Below are 21,868 nucleotides of genomic sequence, written 5' to 3' on the forward strand. Positions count from 1 at the left end.
TATTCTTCAATTTTTGTCTGTTTTCTTCTCCAGACATAGATCACCATCCTCAAGGGTGTCTCATCTTCATGTTCTACCCAAATTTCCCCCTCATTGTGATCATCGACATATTTATCAACATTATAAGCAAATAAATCATCATCGCCTTCTTCAACATTGAAATCACTGTCATAGAACTCCTTTTTTTTTGAAACAAGTCTATAATAGAACTCATTTTCACTGTGCCGTCTGAATGTACATTTTCTAAGACACAATCCTTCACTGATACTTAAGCTTCAGTAGATGAACTAGTAGAAGCTTAAGCTTCAGCAGAATGTAGCTGCTCTTGGGTTTTTTCTAGGAATGATTAGAGAGGGCAAGGGATTGCCACTCATGATTACAAAGTTTGTGTTATCTACACACAAGATAAGTGTTTTCTGTGTCTTGCTGGCTTTGCTCATTTCTACAATGTGTTCTTGCCTGGCAAACACCAATACACATGATGTTTCCGTATATCCAAAACACAATTCGGGAATATGTATACATGGTCAGTATATCCGTGCAAAGTTTCGATAGAAAAATCATTATGATATTTCTGACGGTATATAGGAGCTATATATGATAGAAATTTGACCTTTTGTATTTCCCAAAACACAAGGTATTATTAAACGAAATTTCTGGTGTACGATCTCCTATATAATTTTTGGCCGATTTTCTAGAGACTCAAAACTGCGAGTTTCAAATTATATACATAAAACGGCTCACTAGTGCTAAGAGCACCGATTTGTTTTTTGCTCGGGCCGGTTCTTCGATCACGGTCGAATACTCTCAGAAGATTGTGTGCTGCTGCTACTAATTACCTCTCGCCCGAGCTGTTCTGTAGCCGACGAAACCTTTTCTTTTGAACTCGTACTTAAGGCAAGGATGCAAGTCCTACAGTAGCCCATCTGCTTCTGGAGCATCATAGGTTCATGCCCATCTGAGGCAGGAGGAGCAGTGGATGGCAATGCAGCAGCAGCTTCTGCTTCTTTTCTTCTTCAAAGGCAAAGCTACAGTGCCTTCAAACTAAAGCCCACCGCTGGTAGCATTGCTCCCCGTTGATTGGTCCAAACTGGACGGCAAAGCGCAGGACGGTCGATCTTTGCTTTGCGACCGGAGTGTGCCGTGTGCGAGCTCCTGCTCCTGGCGACATGCGGCGGTTAAAGTCAGGGGCAGCATCGGTGGAAGCTCTGAATCCAACATGATGGCAGGAGGACTGACGAACATGTGGTGCGATGCTGAATTGCGATGGAAGAAAGTCGATGCGCAAGTGCTTCTTTTTTCACGAGGATAATGTCTTTTCATTGGTTCCAGTTTGCTGGTGTGTGGCGTACTGCTCACGGCGCAGTAAGCAGGGAGGCGGTGCGTGTGTTCGAACTTCCAATGGACCGGAACGAGAGCATGGGGCCAGACAGATTAGCATGGGGCGAGTGTTTCGGTTTCATTCGTACTGGGCTGTACGATCTGGACATGTTGGCTGGGGCTTGTAAACTTAGCGGGCTTGCGTTGTATTTTTTTCGCGCCAAATCTGTACTTGGCCCAATGGCTCGGAGAAGACCTGGTTCACAACATCCCATTCTGGCCGGAACGCAACGACGGGGCTGACCGACTGGACATCAGTAGCGGAATTCTATATGCCGACCATGTCGGTATCTACCGTGGGCTGCATAACCTGTGCGCGGTATGGGTCGGCCCGGTTAGGCGCTGGCAATATTTTTTTCTGTTTTTTATTTAATTTTCTGTTTTTTCTGGTTAAAAAATAATTTCCAAAAATGTTTAAATTTGTGAAAAAACTTTTAAATCAGAAAAACGTTTATTTTTTAAAAAATAAAATTTAAAAAATATTGAAGAAAATGTTAAATATGGAAAACATCTGAATTTTAATTTGTTCAAATTTAAGAATTATTCAGATTTAAATAATGTTGCAATTTTGAGAAAAACTTGATTTCTTCTTAAATTTTAATTTCTTTTAAAAATATAAATTAAAAAAGAAGAAGAAGAAACATAATAAGAAAAAAATAGGATTACTTTTAGAGATATAGTGATTTGTAGCAAACATTTCAGATTAGACAATTTCGGTCTAGTATGTCCCCTACAGTGCTTCTCCGCTCCATAATAGTCAGATGATTATTTACTAAACTAAACATTGCATCGAGTGGTTTTTAGCCAAGTCCGAAAATTTTAGAGATTATCTGTCAGCTATCATCACTACAAGCCCTTGAAACATATACATTAGTTAGTCCTTGTGAACTCTCCTGGCACTTGAAGAATTTCTTTCTGTTAATCCTTGTGAACTCTCCAAACAGTTGAAGCATTTCTGAAGGATATTCCTTAATGCCCGGGGCAACATTTCTGAATTCTAGAAATGTGCCATGTAAGTGTTTAATGTTGTAGCATGTATATGGAACTAAGTTGAAGGGGCAGTCTCTGGCATATCATGAGTCATTTGTTTTTTACTAATTTCACATGTAGTAATGTGTAAGAAGAATGGAGAGATGAAAATCGCTCACTATCATCCTTGATAATTGGTGGGGCTGCAAAAGGTTTGCAGGCAGTGGCCAGGTGCAGGTTTCATGTCTGATATTCCAGCAGAAAGAAGACTAGACAGCGTGGTTTTGCGTGGTTGTTGTCCCCTCTCAAACATTGGCCGAGTTCAATGTAACCTTCAGTGCAGTTATACATTATTTAGCTGTTGGTCTTCCTTCCAGGGTTCTTGGAGTTTCTCCTTGACAGGGGTCTGAAGAAGCACATAGAATGTGTGAGAGGCACTTGGTATTTAGTCTGTTTTTCTTACACTTTGATGTAATCCATTGTCTGCTCAAATTGCGAGAACTTGTTTCTTCTATGAAGTAAAACTATAGACTCTGCTTCAAATGAATGTGATATATTATCAAAGTGAGCCATTGCACTTTGTTACCAAAAGCGTCAATTGTGATGGACTAACTGTTTTTTGTTGCCAGAAACAGGCTTATCAAAACTTATTTATGAAAGATCGAGATGTCGCCTAGAGGGGGGGTGAATAGGCAATTAAAAACTCTTACGGATTTGTCTTGTAAGAATGCGGAATTAAACTAACGTTTAGTCTACAAGCACAAACCCTAAATATGCTAAGCTCAACTAAGTGTAACAATAGCAACTAGAGCTAAGCAAGATAGACACAAGATATATGTAGCACAAGTGATAGCAAGATATATGTACTTCAAGCACGATGGCTATCACAAGAAAAGAGAGCTCGGGTATAGAAATAACCGAGGCACACGGAGACGAGGATGTATTCCCGTGTTCCCTTCCTTTGCAAGAAGGTACGTCACGTTTGGAGGAGTGGAGGTCCCACGAAGGATTCCCCGCGCCACGAAGGCTCACCCTATTCTCCGAACCACACCCACAAAGGATAATGGCCCTTTCCTTATGGTTAGCTTTTCCTCCGCTCCGGAGATGGCAAGCTCCACAACCACTTCACAAGCTCCACGAAGGAGAAGCCCGGGCCTCTTCACAATCTTCTTGAAGAGATCACCGGAGCACCAACCTCCAAGCCAACTAGGAGGTTTCCCTCCAAGAGTAACAAGCTCACGGTCTCTCACTTGAACTAATCGTGGTGGAGAGCTCAACACTATGCAATGATGCAAAGCAAGAACACTACAGGTGTTCAAGTCCTTCACTCTCAAATCCCACCCAAGCAACAAATGCTAAGATGAGATTGGAGAGGAAGAACAATGGGGAAAGTCAACAAAAGACTCCAAGATCTAGATCCCAAGAGTTCCCCTCACTTAGAGGAGAAATGGATTGGTGGAAGTGTAGATCTAGATCTCCTCTCTTAGATCTCTCAAGAATGAGCAAGAATCATGGGGGGAGACAAGAGAGAGAGCAAGTTCTTCAAAGGCAACAATGGAGGTGAGAGAATAGAAGAACTAACTCATCCCAAGGTGGAAGAAGGGATATTTATAGCCCAAGAGCAAATATAACCGTTGGGGAAAAGTTGGGCTGAGAAAACCGTCGAGGAGGCCGGTCAACCGGGCCTGGGGCCGGACCGTCCGGTCCAGGGCCCGGTCAGACCGGGCCACAGACCGGACCAGCCGGTCCAAACCGGGCGGCAGGCCGGACCCCGACCGGGGGTCACTTTGCGTCTTCAGGAGCTCATCCGGTTGGCGCCCGGTTGGCGACCGGTCGACCGGACGGCACGCCGAGCCCGCCGGTCAGTAGGCCGGCTGACCGGGCAGCAGACCGGATCAGTTCCGCGCACGGTTGGCGCCCGGTTGGCCGGTCGGCACGCCGGCCAGGCCGGTTGGTAGGCCGGCTGACCGGGCGGCAGGCCGGAGCAAGTCCGGCGCACGGGCCGGTCCGACCGGGTCCCTGACCGGGAGAGCAGGAAAACATGTTATACAAAAACTGTGATAACTTTTGTGTCCGGACCCCGATTGACATGAAACCAATTTTGTTGGAAAGATAACGACGAATAGAACCCCAACATCAACTTGAGGACGAGCATGAGCTTGACCTTGACCTTGTGGCCGTTTCCCTGGTTGTTTCTCACTCAAGTGCTTCTTCTTCTTTAATGGGCATGATCTAACATGATGCCCTTCAACCTTGCACTTGAAGCAAACCAACTTGGCCGGATCCTTGACTTTGTCTTGGCCCTTCTTCTTGTTGCTCTTGCTCTTGGACTTGTTCTTGTTATTGGAGTTGAATCCAAGTCCACTCTTGTCATTGGGGGATTGTTGCATACTCAACATCTTGTCAAGTGCGGATTTCCCTTCATGACGCTTTTCCAAGTCTTTCTTCAAAGAAAGGACTTGGGCCTCGAGCTCTTTTATTTCCTCTACATGGTTAGTAGAAATACAAGTACTATAGGAAGTAGAAGCTTCGTTGTTGGAGCAACAAGGCAAAGCAAGTAATCCAACACAAGGTGTATCACTAGTTTGACTAGATGGATTACAAGGACTAGCACATGGCAATATAACATTTTGAGTTGAGGTTGTGCTAATGTCCACATGAGGCTCACAAGATACTACTTTAGTGATACTTGCCTCATGAGCTAACTTTAGCCCATCATAGGAAATTAGAAGATCATCATGAGAGCTTGAGAGCTTTTTATGACTTTCTTCCAATTCCCTATAATTCCTAGTTAGCAACTCAAGTTGAGCCCTTAGCTCAACATTCTCCTTTAAGGTAGATGCTTCACAAGAATTAGAGTTAGTAGCACAAGCATCAACAATATTTTTCTCATTTTCATGCATATAGGATTCAATTTTTTGTGTAAGCATAAAATTAGTATGCTTCTCATCTTTTAGCTCATGCTTGAGGAGAGTGAATCTCATTTCCCCATTTTCAACATGGGACTCCAACTCCACTATGGTTTCCCTATATTTATTCAAGGTATCCATAGAGTGTTCGAGATTAGCACGAGCTTCTTTATTACCGTGAAGAGAAGCATATACCATTGCCATATTATGCACCAAGGTATTATATTCTTCATCATTATCATCATCATCATTCTCATCGTTAGAGGATGTGTTAGGAGTCAAAGTAGGAGATACCTTTGATCCTTTTGCCATAAGGCACATGTGCAAACCGGAGAATGAAGATGAAGATATTCTTGAATCCTCATTTGAAATCGTGTCTTGATCCATAGAGTGTTCGGTTTCCTCTACATTGTTAGTCAACAACCAACTAGAGGAAATAGAAGCATTTTGATTATGGGAACAAGACAAGGCAAGCATATCATCATGGGATTTATGTAAGCAATTTACACATGATATGCAAGGACTATCAACACAAGCATGTAGAATATTTTCAATGCTAGATGTGTTTAAGTCCAAAGAGGAAGCATTGCAATGGGATAGAGATGAAGGATCATCACTATTGAGCACATATCAACATTGCAATTTCCCTCATCACTCACCATATCATTACCTTGTGTCTCGCAACACGTTGGTGAAGTGGAAGTAGATGATATATCATCACGGCCGGAGGTGGAAGCAACTTGGAGCTCTTCATGATGTGAAGGGGAAGAGAGCTCCTCGGAGACACCACCGACCAAATGAGAAATGGATCCACCAAACATTTCTTTAAGCTTGATCCACATCTCATGAGACGACTTTCACTTTATATATATCAAGAACCTACGAAAATCGGGTCTCAAGGAGAATAAAAGCTCATTAGATACTAGAGCTTCAAGATGTAAGTTTTTCTCGTCCTCTAAAGATAGATTTTGAGGATCCATCGGAGGAGAAAAACCTACATCTAGAAATTTCTCAATGTTTGGACACAAGGTCCGAAGATTGCAAAGCAAGAAATTTCGCCACAAATGATAATTTGTGCCAACAAAGATAATTGTGTCATTGTGCACTATACTAGCCGACATCTTTACTCTCAAGGCGGTGAAGCCTAAAACAAGGAGAGACCTCGCTCTGATACCAATTGAAAGATCGAGATGTCGCCTAGAGGGGGGGTGAATAGGCAATTAAAAACTCTTACGGATTTGTCTTGTAAGAATGCGGAATTAAACTAACGTTTAGTCTACAAGCACAAACCCTAAATATGCTAAGCTCAACTAAGTGTAACAATAGCAACTAGAGCTAAGCAAGATAGGCACAAGATATATGTAGCATAAGTGATAGCAAGATATATGTACTTCAAGCACGATGGCTATCACAATGAAAGAGAGCTCGGGTATAGAAATAACCGAGGCACACGGAGACGAGGATGTATTCCCGTGTTTCCTTCCTTTGCAAGAAGGTACGTCACGTTTGGAGGAGTGGAGGTCCCACGAAGGATTCCCCGCGCCACGAAGGCTCACCCTATTCTCCGAACCACACCCACGAAGGATAATGGCCCTTTCCTTATGGTTAGCTTTTCCTCCGCTCCGGAGATGGCAAGCTCCACAACCACTTCACAAGCTCCACGAAGGAGAAGCCCGGGCCTCTTCGCAATCTTCTTGAAGAGATCACCGGAGCACCAACCGCCAAGCCAACTAGGAGGTTTCCCTCCAAGAGTAACAAGCTCACGGTCTCTCACTCGAACTAATCGTGGTGGAGAGCTCAACACTATGCAATGATGCAAAGCAAGAACACTAGAGGTGTTCAAGTCCTTCACTCTCAAATCCCACCCAAGCAACAAATGCTAAGATGATATTGGAGAGGAAGAACAATGGGGAAAGTCAACAAAAGACTCCAAGATCTAGATTCCAAGAGTTCCCCTCACTTAGAGGAGAAATGTATTGGTGGAAGTGTAGATCTAGATCTCCTCTCTTAGATCCCTCAAGAATGAGCAAGAATCATGGGGGGAGACAAGAGAGAGAGCAAGTTCTTCAAAGGCAACAATGGAGGTGAGAGAATAGAAGAACTAACTCAGCCCAAGGTGGAAGAAGGGCTATTTATAGCCCAAGAGCAAATATAACCGTTGGGGAAAAGTTGGGCTGAGAAAACCGTCGAGGAGGCCGGTCAACCGGGCCTGGGGCCGGGTCGTCCGGTCCAGGGCCCGGTCAAACCGGGCCACAGACCGGACCAGCCGGTCCAAACCGGGCGGCAGGCCGGACCCCGACCGGGGGTCACTTTGCGTCTTCCAGGAGCTCATCCGGTTGGCGCCCGGTTGGCGACCGGTCGACCGGACGGCACGCCGATCCCGCCGGTCAGTAGGCCGGCTGACCGGGCAGCAGACCGGATCAGTTCCGCGCACGGTTGGCGACCGGTTGACCGGTCGGCACGCCGACCAGGCCGGTTGGTAGGCCGGCTGACCGGGCGGCAGGCCGGAGCAAGTCCGGCGCACAGGCCGGTCCGACCGGGTCCCTGACCGGGAGAGCAGGAAAACATGTTATACAAAAACTGTGATAACTTTTGTGTCCGGACCCCGATTGACATGAAACCAATTTTGCTGGAAAGATAACGACGAATAGAACCCCAACATCAACTTGAGGTCGAGCATGAGCTTGACCTTGACCTTGTGGCCGTTTCCCTGGTTGTTTCTCACTCAAGTGCTTCTTCTTCTTTAATGGGCATGATCTAACATGATGCCCTTCAACCTTGCACTTGAAGCAAACCAACTTGGCCGGATCCTTGACTTTGTCTTGGCCCTTCTTCTTGTTGCTCTTGCTCTTGGACTTGTTCTTGTTATTGGAGTTGAATCCAAGTCCACTCTTGTCATTGGGGGATTGTTGCATACTCAACATCTTGTCAAGTGCGGATTTCCCTTCATGACGCTTTTCCAAGTCTTTCTTCAAAGAAAGGACTTGGGCCTCGAGCTCTTTTATTTCCTCTACATGGTTAGTAGAAATACAAGTACTAGAGGAAGTAGAAGCTTCGTTGTTGGAGCAACAAGGCAAAGCAAGTAATCCAACACAAGGTGTATCACTAGTTTGACTAGATGGATTACAAGGACTAGCACATGGCAATATAACATTTTGAGTTGAGGTTGTGCTAATGTCCACATGAGGCTCACAAGATACTACTTTAGTGATACTTGCCCTCATGAGCTAACTTTAGCCCATCATAGGAAATTAGAAGATCATCATGAGAGCTTGAGAGCTTTTTATGACTTTCTTCCAATTCCCTATAATTGCTAGTTAGCAACTCGAGGTTGAGCCCTTAGCTCAACATTCTCCTTTAAGGTAGATGCTTCACAAGAATTAGAGTTAGTAGCACAAGCATCAACAATAGTTTTCTCATTTTCATGCATATAGGATTCAATTTTTTGTGTAAGCATAAAATTAGTATGCTTCTCATCTTTTAGCTCATGCTTGAGGAGAGTGAATCTCATTTCCCCATTTTCAACATGGGACTCCAACTCCACTATGGTTTCCCTATATTTATTCAAGGTATCCATAGAGTGTTCGAGATTAGCACGAGCTTCTTTATTACCGTGAAGAGAAGCATATACCATTGCCATATTATGCACCAAGGTATTATATTCTTCATCATTATCATCATCATCATTCTCATCGTTAGAGGATGTGTTAGGAGACAAAGTAGGAGATACCTTTGAAAATCCCCTGTTCTTTCCTTATACTGAACCGGAGAATTTTGAAAATCCAGTCTCCTTTCGATTGGATAACTTTGCCGATGACGATAGCACTCAGCATCTGTATTCCATCATGATTCGTCCTTGCTTCCTCCCTGTTGGCATGAGTACCTCGAACCGGATTATCAAACCTGGTTATGAGTGTTATCAACCGGTAGTGGTGGCCCGACAGCTTGGTCTCGGGCAGGTGCCGCCACACTTCTTCTTACACCACCCGATGCCAGCGTAGCCGAACCGCCCGACATACTTACTGGCCAAAGGTGTTACACCTTCTTCGATGCTTTGGCCATCCCAATTCCCCACAACCTCCGTTTCTCCTTTACCACCGACGGTTTCGAGACTTGGTGGTCCATGTGGAAAACCCATGTCTTCGTAAGGGCTTTAGGACCGCTGTTGAGACAACTCGATGCCGAGTATGACATCCCTGCAGACCAGGTAACATCACTCAAATATTTCTTGTAACTGCTTATGGTAATCGTCTGGTGGCCTGACTCTATCTCCTGGCAGCAACGAGAGGGCCCGGTTCCCAAGCAAGCCGACGGCTCCCCTTTCGTATTCCTCCCTCCGGCCCCGGTGGTTCTCTTCTGCCAGAGCTCGCCATCTCTGAAGAAAGTCATAATGCAGAGTCAGCCGATTTCTCCGAAATCGGCTCCCAAGAGCAAAGCAACTTTGGGGCCGCTTGCTCCCCGAGCCTCGACTCAGTGCGAGGACGGCAGGTGAGGAAGGTGGCTGTCGTGAAGACCCTGAAGCGCAAAGCTCCTGCTCAGGAAAGCTTGCACGTAAGTTGATCCGTGTCTTAATCGAACACATTTGCCTTCCCAACCTTTGTAACATGGTTGTACCCCTTCTTCCAGGCTTCTACTGAAGAGAACTCCAGCGAGGGAGCACAGTCCAGCCCCAGGGGCTCTTCCCCAGGTGATACCGAAAGGTACACTACACAGAGCCAGACGGATTCGCCGACGTCGGCTTCTCAGAAAAGGTCGACTCCCGAGCCGGCCATCCTTCAGGTTCCGGTCCAAACGAGGTCGCGCATGAAGCGTCGATGTGTCAAAAGGGCCCGCACAAGCCCACAAGTCTCCTCGCCGAGCCAGGAAGTTTCAAATGTAATACACTCAGCAGCTCGTGTTCCACATCGTCTTGCCACTAATTTGATTGCCTTACCATCTCCCTTGCAGACTGATGGGACTTCTAGCGGGGACGTTGAAGAGGTGCCGATGCCATCTGCTGCCCTTGGCCTGTCCAACTCGCCAAGCGCGACTGACCAAGTGGCTAACCTAGCCCAGACTGCCGTAAAGCCGATCATCACAACATCGGCTTCCCTTCCTTTCTTGGGAGAGGCACGTCCGACCCTCTCTCTCGAGCCTACTCTTCTCCTTTGTCGTATGCTCATGCTGCTCTTGCTCGTCTGTCAGGGGTGTGATCCTTCAAGCTTGTTGACGTTCGACCCCGACTCCATCGAGCCTGTCGTTCCCAAAACAGGTGAAGAGCCAGATCCTAGCGCGATCGACGGCCCACTCCAGCGCCTCAAAGTCTTGCTCTCCTCCTCGGTCGATACGCTGGTCGAGAACCCTGAGGCGATCAAGGGCATCCTCGAGGACATCCAGCCCCGTCTCCCGCAACGCCGCAAGTTAAGCTTTGGCAGGCAGTGTCTTTGCCAGTTTTCAGGTCAAGGGTGCAGTCGGCTCGTCAAAGGATTACTCTTCGCCGCGCCCAACTCCCGTTGAGAGCCGATATTGCAGGCAAATGTCAACGGCTCAACGAGAAGAAAGCCGTTTTAGACGCCAAGACCGCCACTTCTGATCGTAGTGTCAAACTTGCGACCTTGCGCAAGGAACTGGATGACCTTGAGAAGAGGAACATGGAGACCAAACAACTTATCCAGGATGAGGAATCCCTCATGGCTCGCTCCCAGGAGGAAGCAAAAGGTCTCACAGCTGATCTGAAGACCGACCTGGCTGAAATTCGTGCCCTGAGCAGCCAGCTGGTGATGGGGAGAGACGAGGACGACGAGGCCGAAATCGCCGAGGTGGATCGAATCCGTGCCGATGCTCTTCACGCCCTTAATGCTTTTCTTCAGTAGGGCCTCCTTGTGCAAACTGATGCCTGTAAACTTGCTTTGTTGTACTTGTCAAAGTCGACATCGGTGCATCGGCTCTGGTTGCGTCGCCAATTTGATTGTGTTTTTTTTTTATTTGCCGGTTTCCCTATCGGCTTTCCAATATTCCTCCACACATGCTCAATGGTGTCGCGCATGCTCATATGATTAGGTGCCCCCGAGCCGATTCTGCTAGGAATTGCTGATATCGGCTCTACGGCTAGCCAAAAAACTACGATGTGAACGTCGGCTTTGTTAGGAACAATGTGGATTTCTTCCAATGCCTCGGCCGACGCATCCCATTGCCCATTAGACCGACGTTGAGCCCAGACCGAAAACATGGTGAGGATGATTTTTTGGCCGATTGCTAGAGTCGGCCTTTTTAGTAGGCCCACGCTGGTCTGGCGGTATTCCTCTACCGATCTTTGGGGCCAATCTCACGGATCGGCCTTGCTGCGTTCGCCCGTACATAGTGTCGGAGCCGGTTGTGTGGAACGGTTGCTTCCTTGTCTTCGCTGCGAGAGCAGCTACCCCATCACCGTCCTTACCAGAGTGGTGCCCAGGTCCCACCATGTTGATGTCGAGTGGGGATCTTGGCTGGCATCCTCCAAGGTAAGTGCGCTCCACCATGTTAATGGCGTAGGCCGGTGAATTCGGCACTTCCGGTGCTGCTGAAGCGCATGGCAACGGTGGGCGGGACTGGAGTGGCGCCTCCCCTTGACAGGTCCCCAGAGCTGGTCCCGACGGAGAATACCGGTGGCTCATGATTTCCTGGACCACGCGCAGAGCGACACGCTCCAAAGTGTTCACCAGGCTCTCAGAGTGGCGGTGCAGCGAATGAGCCACCATGTAGTTGATTTCCTGCCGCAGCGACCTGGTGCGTTCTTCTGACGGGGCGGACAGGTCCACTCCATCGAGTGCGCCTTCAGGTGTGAACCCCTTCCACCTGACGCCATGGGAGCGGGTTCGGTGGAATGAGCCGATGAGTTCGGCTTCGAGGGTTGCCTTGATCTCGTCATGTTTCTTCTTGAGCTCATCAGGCAGATCCTCGTACTTGACCGGAGTACCTTCCGCCATCTCGGATGCAGATGGCAATGTGGTGGATGTCGAAGGTTGTCCCACCGGGCGTGCCAGAATGTGTTGACGTCGAAACCCCCCGGCGGCGCAGACGGGCAACACAAGAGAGCCGGGAACAACTAGGGCCGCGGGCTGGCCCCGGTCCCTCGCAGCGACGGCCCGCAAAGCCTCCCCGGTCACACGTCCGATGCTATCGCAAGGGCGTGCCACCTGACCTATACCCGGTCGGAAGGTGTGGATGATGCCTCGCTTAGTTTCCTCGCATGGCATACACGTAAACATTAAATACGAGCCTCGATCGGCTCTCAGTTATCCCGTGAATCGGCTCAAAGAGCCGATCCACCCATGATTCGCACAAGGTGTCCGAATATATGGTGGTCCTGCTTGATCAAGATAAAGCTAATGAGACCTACGACGATTTAGGGTTTTCACCGCATAATCGGATCATCCTACTCACGATTGGGCCTCGCGCTCGCGTACGGTGACCGTAAGCCGATCCTAGACAGGGCCTAAAAACCAACACGAGGTTGATCCCCGAACATCCTTTCTAGGGCTAGCAAACGTCACCCTACACGCCGCTAGATCCTCCAACCCTTTGTAGGGCCTAACTATTGCGGATGTTAAACTAATCCTTGATGAACAAGGAGCAACCGTAACGGATCAGATCTACTAAACTATGATCAGCGGGGTGCCGCCCCTACACCCGAGATAGGTGTAGGGCGGCTAGATGTGCAAGGGTTGCATAACGAAAGCATGTAATTCGAAGAACAATGCTAACCCTAACACATCTAAGATAACTACGTTGCTCGCCATCAAAAAGGCTTCAAGCACGAGCAACGCATGAACAACGTGGGCAAGCTTAGTCTGCCTAGATCGCAAGATGCGATCTAGGCAGCATGGTGCTTACCGGAGAAACCCTCGAGACGAAGGAGTTGGCGATGCGCCGAGATTTGTTTGTGTTGAACGTTGGTTTTTTTTTATTCCATAAACCCTAGATACATATTTATAGTCCAGGGGACTTTCTAACTCAAGCGTGCACCTAACCGTGCACGGGTAAAACTCTAACTCCTAATCGACTCGTAACCTAATATGTTACAGATACAAGGGCAAACTAGCCCAAACTTTGCATGTAAGGCCGATTCACGTATTTCTTCTATATATATATATCTTCAAGTCCATCTTGATCGCGGCCCACCTCTGACTCGGTCAAATTCTGGTGATAACACAAGATGAAGATATTCTTGAATCCTCATTTGAAATCGTGTCTTGATCCATAGAGTGTTTGGTTTCCTCTACATTGTTAGTCAACAACCAACTAGAGGAAATAGAAGCATTTTGATTATGGGAACAAGACAAGGCAAGCATATCATCATGGGATTTATGTAAGCAATTTACACATGATATGCAAGGACTATCAACACAAGCATGTAGAATATTTTCAATGCTAGATGTGTTTAAGTCCAAAGAGGAAGCATTGCAATGGGATAGAGATGAAGGATCATCACTATTGAGCACAATATCAACATTGCAATTTCCCTCATCACTCACCATATCATTACCTTGTGTCTTGCAACACGTTGGTGAAGTGGAAGTAGATGATATATCATCACGGCCGGAGGTGGAAGCAACTTGGAGCTCTTCATGATGTGAAGGGGAAGAGAGCTCCTCGGAGACACCACCGACCAAATGAGAAATGGATCCACCAAACATTTCTTTAAGCTTGATCCACATCTCATGAGACGACTTTCGTTTTATATATATCAAGAACCTACGAAAATCGGGTCTCAAGGAGAATAAAAGCTCATTAGATACTAGAGCTTCAAGATGTAAGTTTTTCTCGTCCTCTAAAGATAGATTTTGAGGATCCATCGGAGGAGAAAACCTACATCTAGAAATTGCTCAATGTTTGGACACAAGGTCCGAAGATTGCAAAGCAAGAAATTTCGCCACAAATGATAATTTGTGCCAACAAAGATAATTGTGTCATTGTGCACTATACTAGCCGACATCTTTACTCTCAAGGCGGTGAAGCCTAAAACAAGGAGAGACCTCGCTCTGATACCAATTGAAAGATCGAGATGTCGCCTAGAGGGGGGGTGAATAGGCAATTAAAAACTCTTACGGATTTGTCTTGTAAGAATGCGGAATTGAAATAACATTTAGTCTACAAGCACAAACCCTAAATATTCTAAGCTCAACTAAGTGTAACAATAGCAACTAGAGCTAAGCAAGATAGGCACAAGATATATGTAGCACAAGTGATAGCAAGATATATGTACTTCAAGCACGATGGCTATCACAATGAAAGAGAGCTCGGGTATAGAAATAACCGAGGCACACGGAGACGAGGATGTATTCCCGTGTTCCCTTCCTTTGCAAGAAGGTACGTCACGTTTGGAGGAGTGGAGGTCCCACGAAGGATTCCCGCGCCACGAAGGCTCACCCTATTCTCCGAACCACACCCACGAAGGATAATGGCCCTTTTCTTATGGTTAGATTTTCCTCCGCTTCGGAGATGGCAAGCTCCACAACCACTTCACAAGCTCCACGAAGGAGAAGCCCGAGCCTCTTCACAATCTTCTTGAAGAGATCACCGGAGCACCAACCGCCAAGCCAACTAGGAGGTTTCCCTCCAAGAGTAACAAGCTCACTGGTCTCTCACTCGAACTAATCGTGGTGGAGAGCTCAACACTATGCAATGAAGCAAAGAAAGAACACTAGAGGTGTTCAAGTCCTTCACTCTCAAATCCCACCCAAGCAACAAATGCTAAGATGAGATTGGAGAGGAAGAACAATGGGGAAAGTCAACAAAAGACTCCAAGATCTAGATCCCAAGAGTTCCCCTCACTTAGAGGAGAAATGGATTGGTGGAAGTGTAGATCTAGATCTCCTCTCTTAGATCCCTCAAGAATGAGCAAGAATCATGGGGGAGACAAGAGAGAGAGCAAGTTCTTCAAAGGCAACAATGGAGGTGAGAGAATGAGAAGAACTAACTCAGCCCAAGGTGGAAGAAGGGCTATTTATAGCCCAAGAGCAAATATAACCGTTGGGGAAAAGTTGAGGCTGAGAAAACCGTCGAGGACGCCGGTCAACCGGGCCCGGGCCGGGCCGTCCGGTCCGGGGCCCGGTCAGACCGGGCCATAGGCCGACCAGCCGGTCCAAACCGGGCGGCAGGCCGGACCCGACCGGGGGTCACTTTGCGTCTTCCAGGAGCTCATCCGGCTTGCGCCCGGCTGGCGACCGGTCGGCCGGACGGCACGCCGAGCCCGCCGGTCGGTGGGCCGGCTGACCGGGCAGCAGACCGGATCAGTTCCGCACACGGTTGGCGCCCGGTTGGCGACCGGTTGACCGGTCGCCACGCCGGCCAGGCCGGTTGGTAGGCCGGCTGACCGGGCGGCAGGCCGGAGCAAGTCCGGCGCACGGGCCGGTCCGACCGGGTCCCTGACCGGGAGAGCAGGAAAACATGTTATACAAAAACTGTGATAACTTTTGTGTCCGGACCCCGATTGACATGAAACCAATTTTGTTGGAAAGATAACGACGAATAGAACCCCAACATCAACTTGAGGTCGAGCATGAGCTTGACCTTGACCTTGTGGCCGTTTCCCTAGTTGTTTCTCACTCAAGTGCTTCTTCTTCTTTAATGGGCATGATCTAACATGATGCCCTTCAACCTTGCACTTGAAGCAAACCAACTTGGCCGGATCCTTGACTTTGTCTTGGCCCTTCTTCTTGTTGCTCTTGCTCTTGGACTTGTTCTTGTTATTGGAGTTGAATCCAAGTCCACTCTTGTCATTGGGGGATTGTTGCATACTCAACATCTTGTCAAGTGCGGATTTCCCTTCATGACGCTTTTCCAAGTCTTTCTTCAAAGAAAGGACTTGGGCCTCGAGCTCTTTTATTTCCTCTACATGGTTAGTAGAAATACAAGTACTAGAGGAAGTAGAAGCTTTGTTGTTGGAGCAACAAGGCAAAGCAAGTAATCCAACACAAGGTGTATCACTAGTTTGACTAGATGGATTACAAGGACTAGCACATGGCAATATAACATTTTGAGTTGAGGTTGTGCTAATGTCCACATGAGGCTCACAAGATACTACTTTAGTGATACTTGCCTCATGAGCTAACTTTAGCTCATCATAGGAAATTAGAAGATCATCATGAGAGCTTGAGAGCTTTTTATGACTTTCTTCCAATTCCCTATAATTCCTAGTTAGCAACTCAAGTTGAGCCCTTAGCTCAACATTCTCCTTTAAGGTAGATGCTTCACAAGAATTAGAGTTAGTAGCACAAGCATCAACAATAGTTTTCTCATTTTCATGCATATAGGATTCAATTTTTTGTGTAAGCATAAAATTAGTATGCTTCTCATCTTTTAGCTCATGCTTGAGGAGAGTTAATCTCATATCCCCATTTTCAACATGGGACTCCAACTCCACTATGGTTTCCCTATATTTATTCAAGGTATCCATAGAGTGTTCGAGATTACCACGAGCTTCTTTATTACCGTGAAGAGAAGCATATACCATTGCCATATTATGCACCAAGGTATTATATTCTTCATCATTATCATCATCATCATTCTCATCGTTAGAGGATGTGTTAGGAGTCAAAGTAGGAGATACCTTTGATCCTTTTGCCATAAGTAGGATGTGTTAGGAAATGGATTGGTGGAAGTGTAGATCTAGATCTCCTCTCTTAGATCCCTCAAGAATGAGCAAGAATCATGGGGGGAGACAAGAGAGAGAGCAAGTTCTTCAAAGGCAACAATGGAGGTGAGAGAATAGAAGAACTAACTCAGCCCAAGGTGGAAGAAGGGCTATTTATAGCCCAAGAGCAAATATAACCGTTGGGGAAAAGTTGGGCTAAGAAAACCGTCGAGGAGGCCGGTCAACCGGGCCTGGGGCCGGGCCGTCCGGTCCAGGGCCCGGTCAGACCGGGCCACAGACCGGACCAGCCGGTCCAAACTGGGCGGCAGGCCGGACCCCGACCATGGGTCACTTTGCGTCTTCCAGGAGCTCATCCGGTTGGCGCCCGGTTGGCGACCGGTCGACCGGACGCCACGCCGAGCCCGCCGGTCAGTAGGCCGGCTGACCGGGCAGCAGACCGGATCAGTTCCGCGCACAGTTGGCGCCCGGTTGGCGACCGGTTGACCGGTCGGCACGCCGGCCAGGCCGGCTGGTAGGCCGGCTGACCGGCGGCGAGCCGGAGCAAGTCCGGCGCACGGGCCGGTCCGACCGGATCCCCGACCGGGAGAGCAGGAAAACATGTTATACAAAAATTGTGATAACTTTTGTGTCCGGACCCCGATTGACATGAAACCAATTTTGTTGGAAAGATAACGACGAATAGAACCCCAACATCAACTTGAGGTCGAGCATGAGCTTGACCTTGACCTTGTGGCCGTTTCCCTGGTTGTTTCTCACTCAAGTGCTTCTTCTTCTTTAATGGGCATGATCTAACATGATGCCCTTCAACCTTGCACTTGAAGCAAACCAACTTGGCCGGATCGTTGACTTTGTCTTGGCCCTTCTTCTTATTGCTCTTGCTCTTGGACTTGTTCTTGTCATTGGAGTTGAATCCAAGTCCACTCTTCTCATTGGGGGATTGTTGCATACTCAACATCTTGTCAAGTGCGGATTTCCCTTCATGACGCTTTTCCAAGTCTTTCTTCAAAGAAAGGACTTGGGCCTCGAGCTCTTTTATTTCCTCTACATGGTTAGTAGAAATACAAGTACTAGAGGAAGTAGAAGCTTCATTGTTGGAGCAACAAGGCAAAGCAAGTAATCCAACACAAGGTGTATCACTAGTTTGACTAGATGGATTACAAGGACTAGCACATTGTAATATAACATTTTGAGTTGAGGTTGTGCTAATGTCCACATGAGGCTCACAAGATACTACTTTAGTGATACTTGCCTCATGAGCTAACTTTAGCCCATCATAGGAAATTAGAAGATCATCATGAGAGCTTGAGAGCTTTTTATGACTTTCTTCCAATTCCCTATAATTGCTAGTTAGCAACTCAAGTTGAGCCCTTAGCTCAACATTCTCCTTTAAGGTAGATGCTTCACAAGAATTAGAGTTAGTAGCACAAGCATCAACAATAGTTTTCTCATTTTCATGCATATAGGATTCAATTTTTTGTGTAAGCATAAAATTAGTATGCTTCTCATCTTTTAGCTCATGCTTGAGGAGAGTGAGTCTCATTTCCCCATTTTCAACATGGGACTCCAACTCCACTATGGTTTCCCTATATTTATTCAAGGTATCCATAGAGTGTTCAAGATTAGCACGAGCTTCTTTATTACCGTGAAGAGAAGCATATACCATTGCCATATTATGCACCAAGGTATTATATTCTTCATCATTATCATCATCATCATTCTCATTGATACGTCTCCGACGTATCGATAATTTCATATGTTCCATGCCACATTATTGATGATATCTACATGTTTTATACACATTATATGTCGTATTTATGCATTTTCCGGCACTAACCTATTAACGAGATGCCGAAGAGCCGCTTGCTCGTTTTCTACCGTTTTTGGTTTCAGTAAATCCTACAAAGGAAATATTCTCGAATTGGACGAAATCAACGCCTAGGGTCCTATTTCTGCACGAAGCTTCCAGAAGACCGAGGGGGAAAGGAAGTGGGGCCACGAGGCGCCGCCACAACAGGGCGGCGCGGCCCAACCCTAGGCCGCGCGGCCCTGGCGTGTGGGGCCCTCGTGTGGCCCCCGCGTTGCCCTTCCGCCTACTTAAAGCCTTCGTCGCGAAACCCCCAGCACCGAGAGCCACGATACGGAAAACCCATCGAGACGCCGCCGCCGCCAATCCCATCTCTGGGGATTCTGGAGATCACCTCCGCACCCCGCCGGAGAGGGGAATCATCTCCCGGAGGACTCTTCACCGCCATGGTCGCTCCGGAGTGATGAGTGAGTAGTTCACCCCTGGACTATGGGTCCATAGCAGTAGCTAGATGGTTGTCTTCTCCTCATGTGCTTCATTGTCGGATCTTGTGAGCTGCCTAACATGATCAAGATCATCTATCTGTAATTCTATATGTTGTGTTTGTCGGGATCCGATGGATAGAGAATACTATGTTATGTTGGTTATCAATCTATTACCTATGTGTTGTTTATGATCTTGCATGCTCTCCGTTATTAGTAGAGGCTCGGCCAAGTTTTTACTCTTAACTCCAAGAGGGAGTATTTATGCTCGATAGTGGGTTCATGCCTCCATTAAATCTGGGACAGATGACGTAAAGTTCTAAGGTTGTGGATGTGCTATTGCCACTAGGGATAAAACATTGATGCTATGTCCGAGGATGTAGTTATTGATTACATTACGCACCATACTTAATGCAATTGTCCGTTGTTTTGCAACTTAATAATGGAAGGGGTTCGGATGATAACCTCGAAGGTGGACTTTTTAGGCATAGATGCATGCTGGATAGCGGTCTATGTACTTTGTTGTAATGCCCAATTAAATCTCACAATATTCATCATATCATGTATGTGCATTGTTATGCCCTCTCTATTTGTCAATTGCCTCGATCGTAATTTGTTCACCCAACATGCTATCTTATGGGAGAGACACCTCTAGTGAACCGTGGACCCCGGTCCATTCTTTTACATTAAATACAATCTACCGCAATACTTGTTCTACCGTTTTCTCGCAAACAATCATCATCCACACTATACATCTAATCCTTTGTTACAAAGCAAGCCGATGAGATTGACAACCTCACTGTTTCGTTGGGGCAAAGTACTTTGGTTGTGTTGTGCAGTTCCACGTTGGCGCCGGAATCCCTGGTGTTGCGCCACACTACATCTCGCCGCCATCAACCTTCAACGTGCTTCTTGGCTCCTCCTGGTTCGATAAACCTTGGCTTCTTTCTGAGGGAAAACTTGCTGCTGTGCACATCATACCTTCCTCTTGGGGTTCCCAACGAACGTGTGAGTTACACGCCATCAAGCTCTTTTTCTGGCGCCGTTGCCGGGGAGATCAAGACACACTCCAAGGGGAGTCTCCACAATCCAATCTCTTTACTTTGTTTTTGTCTTGCTTTATTTTATTTACTACTTTGTTTGCTGCACTTATATAAAAACACAAAAAAATTAGTTACTTGCATTTACTTTATCTAGTTTGCTTTATTTACTACTGCTAAAATGAGTAATCCTGAAGTTGAAGTTCGTTCGTTTAAGCAACAAGGGGGAGAATGTTTAAAAGATGCTTGGTATAGAATTAGTGATGCCCATAATAGGTGCACTAAGAAACACTCCACTACTATCCTACTCAGAAATTTTTATGTTGGTATCTCTAGCTGGAATAGGTATGTTCTTGATTGTCTCGCGGGAAGTAACTTCCTAGGCGCCCCAGCTCTAGAAGCTAGTTGCATTATTGAGAGTTTATTTGGAATACCACCTGTTAATGAAGTTAAAATTGAAACCTCTCTTGAAGATGTTATGAAAAAATTGGAAACCATAGAGAAAAAATTCCCAAGTGTTGAAACTAAATTGGAAATGTTACTTGATAAAACTGATGAACTTGATAAATCCTTAGGAGGAATTGATGAAAGAATTAGTGTCCTAGGAACTTGTGTTTTCCATGATAATCAAATCAATAGGATTGGCGAACTTGAAAAAGCTATGGGAACTTTGGGTTCAACTTTTTCTTCTCTAAAGTTTAGAGAGAAAGCTTATGTGGGTAAGGAGCAAAAGTTTATGTATGTCTCTAAAGTGCCTAAACCAAAGAAATATTATTATAGGCCTAAAATTGACAAAGCCCTTAGTACCACTACAGATGGGGGAACTTATGATGGCAATGCTCCATTTCTTGATAATACTTGATATACACTTTCTGCGCCTAGCTGAAAGGCGTTAAAGAAAAGCGCTTATGGGAGACAACCCATGTTTTTACTACAGTATTTTGCTTTTATATTTGAGTCTTGGAAGTTGTTTACTACTGTAGCAACCTCTCCTTATCTTAGTTTTGTGCTTTGTTGTGCCAAGTAAAATCTTTGATAGTAAGGTTCATACTAGATTTGGATTACTGCGCAAGCATCGCATTTCTTTGTCGTCACGAATTTCGACCTGCCTCTCCGTAGGTAGCTCAGAAAAATATGCCAATTAACGTGCGTGATCCCCGGATATGTACGCAACTTTCATTCAATTTGGGAATTTTCATTTGAGCAAGTCTCGGTGCCTCGATAAAATCCATCTTTACGTGACTGTTCTGTTTTGACAGATTCTGCCTTTTATTTCGCATTGCCTCTTTTGCTATGTTGGATGAATTTCTTTGATCCATTAATGTCCAAGTAGCTTTATGCAATGTACGAAGTGTTAAGAATGATTGTGTCACCTCTCGAACATGTTAATTTTTATTATGCACTAACCCTCTAATGAGTTGTTTCGAGTTTGGTGTGGAGGAAGTTTTCAAGGATCAAGAGAGGGAAATGATGCAATATGATCAAGGAGAGTGAAAGCTCTAAGCTTGGGGATTCCCCGGTGGTTCACCCCTGCATATTTTAAGAAGACTCAAGCGTCTAAGCTTGGAGATGCCCGAGGCATCCCCTTCTTCATCGACAACATTATCATGTTCCTCCCCTGAAACTATATTTTTATTCCATCACATCTTATGTGCTTTGCTTGGAGCGTC

Source organism: Lolium rigidum, chromosome 7, assembly GCF_022539505.1.
Source record: "Lolium rigidum isolate FL_2022 chromosome 7, APGP_CSIRO_Lrig_0.1, whole genome shotgun sequence".
Taxonomy (NCBI): domain Eukaryota; kingdom Viridiplantae; phylum Streptophyta; class Magnoliopsida; order Poales; family Poaceae; genus Lolium; species Lolium rigidum.